Raw genomic sequence first — 9212 nt, forward strand, 5'->3', positions numbered from 1 at the left:
GAGTACTGTGTGACGTGCTACCCGGCAAGTATTCACCGAGGTAGCCGGCTAGCTCAGTCGGTAGAGCGTCAGACTCTTAATCCCAGGGTCGTGGGTTCTAGCCAGACGCTGGGCGGAACGGAATTTTGTTTCGCTGCAGGTGTAAATTACCGTTTTTCTGATTAACGAGATTTAATGGAAATAGCAACTTTAAACTTTGCCTACGTCTCTGTCAGTCGCAAGGAAACTGTTTTTGAAGGTGAAGGTGATTTTGTAGACATGTGTGAAAGACATGTTCTGAAATGCAAGTGTTGTGGTTTGGAGAGCACATCGGTTACGTGTCAGATGTGTAGCCAAGCAGTAATTTGTCGCCATAGCTGCAAATATTAGCCGGTAATATGAAGTGTTGTCAGCTAAAGTCTGATGATGCAGACGACCGGAAGGACGAAGTACCCAAGAGTACCGCTAGGCCGCGCCTCTTTAGCTCAGTGGTAGAGCACTGGTCTAATAAACCAGGGGTCGTGAGTTCCATCCTCACAGGAGGAAGATGAATTTTGGAAATCAGTTGCGCGTCGTGGCCGTATAGGAAACAGTACCTGTGATGACGAACAATTAGCGACAGGCGTTATTTTAAGATTTACTCTCAGATGTGATTAAGGCGAATGGCGCAGATAAAGCGTTTGCCAAAGCGGTACAGCATAAGGTGGGACGAGGCAGTCTGAATTACATTTTATAGATGTATTTCTCACATATCTCAGAGCCTCTCGCGATCTTCGTCGTCGTCGTCGTCGTCGTCGTCGTCGTCGTCGCCGCCTCTTCTGCAGAAGTAGCAAATGGCCATCGTAGCAAATGCGGCGAGGGACGCCCTGCCTTCGATTCCGAATGCACAAAGTGTGTGGTCTTGTTTCTCAGTCTATATTTGGTCGGTCTCGTCAGAGGTTGAACGTAACGAATGGGTGGGAAAGAGCAAGGGGCAGCGGCTGTGTAGAACGAAAACACAAATCCTCAGGGGTGTGAGCGTTTCGAGATGAGTCGTATACATGTAAATGTTGGTCGTCAGTGAAAGTGTGGCCTAATGGATAAGGCGTCGGACTTCGTATCTGAAGATTACAGGTTCGAATGCTGTCACGCTTGTGTTTTTCCAGTTCTGAAAATGAAACATACCGTTTTAATGTAGCAATTGAGCAGTACGAAACCGTCTGAATGTTATGTTGACCATTTTTTGCTTGGAGATGCTCTTGAGCTTGAAACACACACAGCAAGACCGGTGTTAACTAGCGAAATGGTCGGCAGAGTGCAGACACCGCGAGTTTTGACTGGCACTTGCACATCTAAAACAACGTCGGAAAGTAACTCGTTCGGCTTTTGAGTCACATAAAGTATGTGTGTTAATTTTGACGCCACTAGCTCTGCTTGTTGTCATGCAATTTCTTTGCCTCTCAGAAATGATTATGACATAAAAGTGAAGTACGTGACGAGTGTGACGTTAGGAAAACATTAGGCAGCATGGAGAGATTCTGTATGGGACCACCCAACCCAAACGAGTACTGTGTGACGTGCTACCCTGCAAGTATTCACCGAGGTAGCCGGCTAGCTCAGTCGGTAAAGCGTCAGACTCTTAATCCCAGGGTCGTGGGTTCGAGCCAGACGCTGGGCGGAACGGAATTTTGTTCCGCTGCAGGTGTAAATTACCGTTTTTCTGATTAACGAGATTTAATGGAAATAGCAACTTTAAACTTTGCCTACGTCTCTGTCAGTCGCAAGGAAACTGTATTTGAAGGTGAAGGTGATTTTGTAGACATGTGTGAAAGACATGTTCTGAAATGCAAGTTTTGTGGTTTGGAGAGCACATCGGTTACGTGTCAGATGTGTAGCCAAGCAGTAATTTGTCTCCATAGCTGCAAATATTAACCGGTAATATGAAGTGTTGTCAGCTAAAGTCTGATGAAGCAGACGACCGTATGGACGAAGTACCGAAGAGTACCGCTAGGCCGCGCCTTTTTAGCTCAGTGGTAGAGCACTGGTCTAATAAACCAGGGGTCGTAAGTTCCATCCTCACAGAAGAAAGATGAATTTTGGAAATCAGTTGCGCGTCGTGGCCGTATAACAAACAGTACCTGTGATGACGAACAATTAGCGACAGGCGTTTTTTTAAAAATTACTCTCAGATGTGATTAAGGCGAATGGCGCAGATAAAGCATTTGCCAAAGCGTTACTGCATAAGGTGGGACGAGGCAGTCTGAATTACATTTTATAGATGTATTTCTCACATATCTCAGAGCCTCTCGCGATGGGTGGGAAAGAGCAAGGGGCAGCGGCTGTGTAGAACGAAAACACAAATCCTCAGGGGTGTGAGCGTTTCGAGATGAGTCGTATACATGTAAATGTTGGTCGTCAGTGTCCGTGTGGCCTAATGGATAAGGCGTCGGACTTCGTATCTGAAGATTACAGGTTCGAATGCTGTCACGCTTGTGTTTTTCCAGTTCTGAAAAAGAAACATACCGTTTTAATGTAGCAATTGAGCAGTACGAAACCGTCTGAATGTTGCTGTTGACCATTTTTTGCTTGGAGATGCTTCAAGATGTTTCAAGAGCTTGAAACACACACAGCAAGACCGGTGTTAACTAGCGAAATGGTCGGCAGAGTGCCGACACCGCGAGTTTTGACTGGCACTTGCACATCTAAAACAACGTCGGAAAGTAACTCGTTCGGCTTTTGAGTCACATAAAGTATGTGTGTTAATTTTGACGCCACTAGCTCTGCTTGTTGTCATGCAATTTCTTTGCCTCTCAGAAATGATTATGACATAAAAGTGAAGTACGTGACGAGTGTGACGTTAGGAAAACATTAGGCACCATGGAGAGATTCTGTATGGGACCACCCAACCCAAACGGGTACTGTGTGACGTGCTACCCGGCAATTATTTACCGAGGTAGCCGGCTAGCTCAGTCGGTAGAGCGTCAGACTCTTAATCCCAGGGTCGTGGGTTCGAGCCAGACGCTGGGCGGAATGGAATTTTGTTCCGCTGCAGGTGTAAATTACCGTTTTTCTGATTAACGAGATATAATGGAAATAGCAACTTTAAACTTTGCCTACGTCTCTGTCAGTCGCAAGGAAACTGTTTTTGAAGGTGAAGGTGATTTTGTAGACATGTGTGAAAGACATGTTCTGAAATGCAAGTGTTGTGGTTTGGAGAGCACATCGGTTACGTGTCAGATGTGTAGCCAAGCAGTAATTTGTCGCCATAGCTGCAAATATTAGCCGGTAATATGAAGTGTTGTCAGCTAAAGTCTGATGATGCAGACGACCGTAAGGACGAAGTACCGAAGAGTACCGCTAGGCCGCGCCTCTTTAGCTCAGTGGTAGAGTACTGGTCTAATAAACCAGGGGTCGTGAGTTCCATCCTCACAGGAGAAAGATGAATTTTGGAAATCAGTTGCGCGTCGTTGCCGTATAGGAAACAGTACCTGTGATGACGAACAATTAGCAACAGGCGTTATTTTAAGATTTACTCTCAGATGTGATTAAGGCGAATGGCGCAGATAAAGCGTTTGCCAAAGCGGTACAGCATAAGGTGGGACGAGGCAGTCTGAATTACATTTTATTGATGTATTTCTCACATATCTCAGAGCCTCTCGCGATGGGTGGGAAAGAGCAAGGGGCAGCGGCTGTGTAGAACGAAAACACAAATCCTCAGGGGTGTGAGCGTTTCGAGATGAGTCGTATACATGTAAATGTTGGTCGTCAGTGAAAGTGTGGCCTAATGGATAAGGCGTCGGACTTCGTATCTGAAGATTACAGGTTCGAATGCTGTCACGCTTGTGTTTTTCCAGTTTTGAAAATGAAACATACCGTTTTAATGTAGCAATTGAGCAGTACGAAACCGTCTGAATGTTGCTGTTGACCATTTTTTGCTTGGAGATGCTCTTGAGCGTGAAACACACACGGCAAGACCGGTGTTAACTAGCGAAATGGTCGGCAGAGTGCAGACACCGCGAGTTTTGACTGGCACTTGCACATCTAAAACAACGTCGGAAAGTAACTCGTTCGGCTTTTGAGTCACATAATGTATGTGTGTTAATTTTGACGCCACTAGCTCTGCTTGTTGTCATGCAATTTCTTTGCCTCTCAGAAATGATTATGACATAAAAGTGAAGTACGTGACGAGTGTGACGTTAGGAAAACATTAGGCACCATGGAGAGATTCTGTATGGGACCACCCAACCCAAACGGGTACTGTGTGACGTGCTACCCGGCAATTATTTACCGAGGTAGCCGGCTAGCTCAGTCGGTAGAGCGTCAGACTCTTAATCCCAGGGTCGTGGGTTCGAGCCAGACGCTGGGCGGAACGGAATTTTGTTCCGCTGCAGGTGTAAATTACCGTTTTTGTGATTAACGAGATATAATGGAAATAGCAACTTTAAACTTTGCCTACGTCTCTGTCAGTCGCAAGGAAACTGTTTTTGAAGGTGAAGGTGATTTTGTAGACATGTGTGAAAGACATGTTCTGAAATGCAAGTGTTGTGGTTTGGAGAGCACATCGGTTACGTGTCAGATGTGTAGCCAAGCAGTAATTTGTCGCCATAGCTGCAAATATTAGCCGGTAATATGAAGTGTTGTCAGCTAAAGTCTGATGATGCAGACGACCGTAAGGACGAAGTACCGAAGAGTACCGCTAGGCCGCGCCTCTTTAGCTCAGTGGTAGAGTACTGGTCTAATAAACCAGGGGTCGTGAGTTCCATCCTCACAGGAGAAAGATGAATTTTGGAAATCAGTTGCGCGTCGTTGCCGTATAGGAAACAGTACCTGTGATGACGAACAATTAGCAACAGGCGTTATTTTAAGATTTACTCTCAGATGTGATTAAGGCGAATGGCGCAGATAAAGCGTTTGCCAAAGCGGTACAGCATAAGGTGGGACGAGGCAGTCTGAATTACATTTTATAGATGTATTTCTCACATATCTCAGAGCCTCTCGCGATGGGTGGGAAAGAGCAAGGGGCAGCGGCTGTGTAGAACGAAAACACAGATCCTCAGGGGTGTGAGCGTTTCGAGATGAGTCGTATACATGTAAATGTTGGTCGTCAGTGTCCGTGTGGCCTAATGGATAAGGCGTCGGACTTCGTATCTGAAGATTACAGGTTCGAATGCTGTCACGCTTGTGTTTTTCCAGTTCTGAAAAAGGAACATGCCGTTTTAATGTAGCAATTGAGCAGTACGAAACCGTCTGAATGTTGCTGTTGACCATTTTTTGCTTGGAGATGCTCTTGAGCTTGAAACACACACAGCAAGACCGGTGTTAACTAGCGAAATGGTCGGCAGAGTGCCGACACCGCGAGTTTTGACTGGCACTTGCACATCTAAAACAACGTCGGAAAGTAACTCGTTCGGCTTTTGAGTCACATAAAGTATGTGTGTTAATTTTGACGCCACTAGCTCTGCTTGTTGTCATGCAATTTCTTTGCCTCTCAGAAATGATTATGACATAAAAGTGAAGTACGTGACGAGTGTGACGTTAGGAAAACATTAGGCACCATGGAGAGATTCTGTATGGGACCACCCAACCCAAACGAGTACTGTGTGACGTGCTACCCGGCAAGTATTTACCGAGGTAGACGGCTAGCTCAGTCGGTAGAGCGTCAGACACTTAATCCCAGGGTCGTGGGTTCGAGCCAGACGCTGGGCGGAACGGAATTTTGTTCCGCTGCAGGTGTAAATTACCGTTTTTCTGATTAACGAGATTTAATGGAAATAGCAACTTTAAACTTTGCCTACGTCTCTGTCAGTCGCAAGGAAACTGTTTTTGAAGGTGAAGGTGATTTTGTAGACATGTGTGAAAGACATGTTCTGAAATGCAAGTGTTGTGGTTTGGAGAGCACATCGGTTACGTGTCAGATGTGTAGCCAAGCAGTAATTTGTCGCCATAGCTGCAAATATTAGCCGGTAATATGAAGTGTTGTCAGCTAAAGTCTGATGATGCAGACGACCGGAAGGACGAAGTACCCAAGAGTACCGCTAGGCCGCGCCTCTTTAGCTCAGTGGTAGAGCACTGGTCTAATAAACCAGGGGTCGTGAGTTCCATCCTCACAGGAGAAAGATGAATTTTGGAAATCAGTTGCGCGTCGTGGCCGTATAGGAAACAGTACCTGTGATGACGAACAATTAGCGACAGGCGTTATTTTAAGATTTACTCTCAGATGTGATTAAGGCGAATGGCGCAGATAAAGCGTTTGCCAAAGCGGAACAGCATAAGGTGGGACGAGGCAGTCTGAATTACATTTTATAGATGTATTTCTCAGATATCTCAGAGCCTCTCGCGATCTTCGTCGTCGTCGTCGTCGTCGTCGTCGCCGATGCCGCTTCTGCAGAAGTAGCAAATGGCCATCGTAGCAAATGCGGCGAGGGACGCCCTGCCTTCGATTCCGAATGCACAAAGTGTGTGGTCTTGTTTCTCAGTCTATATTTGGCCGGTCTCGTCAGAGGTTGAATGTAACGAATGGGTGGGAAAGAGCAAGGTGCAGCGGCTGTGTAGAACGAAAACACAAATCCTCAGGGGTGTGAGCGTTTCGAGATGAGTCGTATACATGTAAATGTTGGTCGTCAGTGAAAGTGTGGCCTAATGGATAAGGCGTCGGACTTCGTATCTGAAGATTACAGGTTCGAATGCTGTCACGCTTGTGTTTTTCCAGTTCTGAAAATGAAACATACCGTTTTAATGTAGCAATTGAGCAGTACGAAACCGTCTGAATGTTATGTTGACCATTTTTTGCTTGGAGATGCTCTTGAGCTTGAAACACACACAGCAAGACCGGTGTTAACTAGCGAAATGGTCGGCAGAGTGCAGACACCGCGAGTTTTGACTGGCACTTGCACATCTAAAACAACGTCGGAAAGTAACTCGTTCGGCTTTTGAGTCACATAATGTATGTGTGTTAATTTTGACGCCACTAGCTCTGCTTGTTGTCATGCAATTTCTTTGCCTCTCAGAAATGATTATGACATAAAAGTGAAGTACGTGACGAGTGTGACGTTAGGAAAACATTAGGCAGCATGGAGAGATTCTGTATGGGACCACCCAACCCAAACGAGTACTGTGTGACGTGCTACCCTGCAAGTATTTACCGAGGTAGACGGCTAGCTCAGTCGGTAGAGCGTCAGACACTTAATCCCAGGGTCGTGGGTTCGAGCCAGACGCTGGGCGGAACGGAATTTTGTTCCGCTGCAGGTGTAAATTACCGTTTTTCTGATTAACGAGATTTAATGGAAATAGCAACTTTAAACTTTGCCTACGTCTCTGTCAGTCGCAAGGAAACTGTTTTTGAAGGTGAAGGTGATTTTGTAGACATGTGTGAAAGACATGTTCTGAAATGCAAGTGTTGTGGTTTGGAGAGCACATCGGTTACGTGTCAGATGTGTAGCCAAGCAGTAATTTGTCGCCATAGCTGCAAATATTAGCCGGTAATATGAAGTGTTGTCAGCTAAAGTCTGATGATGCAGACGACCGGAAGGACGAAGTACCCAAGAGTACCGCTAGGCCGCGCCTCTTTAGCTCAGTGGTAGAGCACTGGTCTAATAAACCAGGGGTCGTGAGTTCCATCCTCACAGGAGAAAGATGAATTTTGGAAATCAGTTGCGCGTCGTGGCCGTATAGGAAACAGTACCTGTGATGACGAACAATTAGTGACAGGCGTTATTTTAAGATTTACTCTCAGATGTGATTAAGGCGAATGGCGCAGATAAAGCGTTTGCCAAAGCGGAACAGCATAAGGTGGGACGAGGCAGTCTGAATTACATTTTATAGATGTATTTCTCACATATCTCAGAGCCTCTCGCGATCTTCGTCGTCGTCGTCGTCGTCGCCGATGCCGCTTCTGCAGAAGTAGCAAATGGCCATCGTAGCAAATGCGGCGAGGGACGCCCTGCCTTCGATTCCGAATGCACAAAGTGTGTGGTCTTGTTTCTCAGTCTATATTTGGCCGGTCTCGTCAGAGGTTGAATGTAACGAATGGGTGGGAAAGAGCAAGGTGCAGCGGCTGTGTAGAACGAAAACACAAATCCTCAGGGGTGTGAGCGTTTCGAGATGAGTCGTATACATGTAAATGTTGGTCGTCAGTGAAAGTGTGGCCTAATGGATAAGGCGTCGGACTTCGTATCTGAAGATTACAGGTTCGAATGCTGTCACGCTTGTGTTTTTCCAGTTCTGAAAATGAAACATACCGTTTTAATGTAGCAATTGAGCAGTACGAAACCGTCTGAATGTTATGTTGACCATTTTTTGCTTGGAGATGCTCTTGAGCTTGAAACACACACAGCAAGACCGGTGTTAACTAGCGAAATGGTCGGCAGAGTGCAGACACCGCGAGTTTTGACTGGCACTTGCACATCTAAAACAACGTCGGAAAGTAACTCGTTCGGCTTTTGAGTCACATAATGTATGTGTGTTAATTTTGACGCCACTAGCTCTGCTTGTTGTCATGCAATTTCTTTGCCTCTCAGAAATGATTATGACATAAAAGTGAAGTACGTGACGAGTGTGACGTTAGGAAAACATTAGGCAGCATGGAGAGATTCTGTATGGGACCACCCAACCCAAACGAGTACTGTGTGACGTGCTACCCTGCAAGTATTCTCCGAGGTAGCCGGCTAGCTCAGTCGGTAGAGCGTCAGACACTTAATCCCAGGGTCGTGGGTTCGAGCCAGACGCTGGGCGGAACGGAATTTTGTTCCGCTGCAGGTGTAAATTACCGTTTTTCTGATTAACGAGATTTAATTGAAATAGCAACTTTAAACTTTGCCTACGTCTCTGTCAGTCGCAAGGAAACTGTTTTTGAAGGTGAAGGTGATTTTGTAGACATGTGTGAAAGACATGTTCTGAAATGCAAGTTTTGTGGTTTGGAGAACACATCGGTTACGCGTCAGATGTGAAGCCAAGCAGTAATTTGTCGCCATAGCTGCAAATATTAACCGGTAATATGAAGTGTTGTCAGCTAAAGTCTGATGATGCAGACGACCGTAAGGACGAAGTAACCAAGAGTACCGCTAGGCCGCGCCTCTTTAGCTCAGTGGTAGAGCACTGGTCTAATAAACCAGGGGTCGTAAGTTCCATCCTCACAGAAGAAAGATGAATTTTGGAAATCAGTTGCGCGTCGTGGCCGTATAGGAAACAGTACCTGTGATGACGAACAATTAGCGACAGGCGTTATTTTAAGATTTACTCTCAGATGTGATTAAGGC

The 9212-nt window shown here is 45.9% G+C and overlaps 5 non-coding genes across 5 annotated transcripts; all 5 read left to right on the forward strand.

The window, feature by feature from the left end:
• The first annotated feature begins 453 nt into the window (after positions 1-453).
• Trnai-aau (transfer RNA isoleucine (anticodon AAU)) lies at positions 454-525 on the forward strand. Its single transcript has one exon. It is a non-coding gene; the product is annotated as a tRNA-Ile (tRNA).
• A 2799-nt stretch (positions 526-3324) lies between these two features.
• Trnai-aau (transfer RNA isoleucine (anticodon AAU)) lies at positions 3325-3396 on the forward strand. The gene has a single exon. It is a non-coding gene; the product is annotated as a tRNA-Ile (tRNA).
• Positions 3397-4663: 1267 nt separating this feature from the next.
• Positions 4664-4735, forward strand: Trnai-aau (transfer RNA isoleucine (anticodon AAU)). The gene has a single exon. It is a non-coding gene; the product is annotated as a tRNA-Ile (tRNA).
• Positions 4736-6002: 1267 nt separating this feature from the next.
• Trnai-aau (transfer RNA isoleucine (anticodon AAU)) lies at positions 6003-6074 on the forward strand. The gene has a single exon. It is a non-coding gene; the product is annotated as a tRNA-Ile (tRNA).
• A 1443-nt stretch (positions 6075-7517) lies between these two features.
• Trnai-aau (transfer RNA isoleucine (anticodon AAU)) lies at positions 7518-7589 on the forward strand. Its single transcript has one exon. It is a non-coding gene; the product is annotated as a tRNA-Ile (tRNA).
• The last annotated feature ends 1623 nt before the right edge of the window (positions 7590-9212 follow it).

This window comes from Schistocerca gregaria, chromosome 8, assembly GCF_023897955.1.
Source record: "Schistocerca gregaria isolate iqSchGreg1 chromosome 8, iqSchGreg1.2, whole genome shotgun sequence".
In the NCBI taxonomy this organism is placed as follows: Eukaryota; Metazoa; Arthropoda; class Insecta; order Orthoptera; family Acrididae; genus Schistocerca; species Schistocerca gregaria.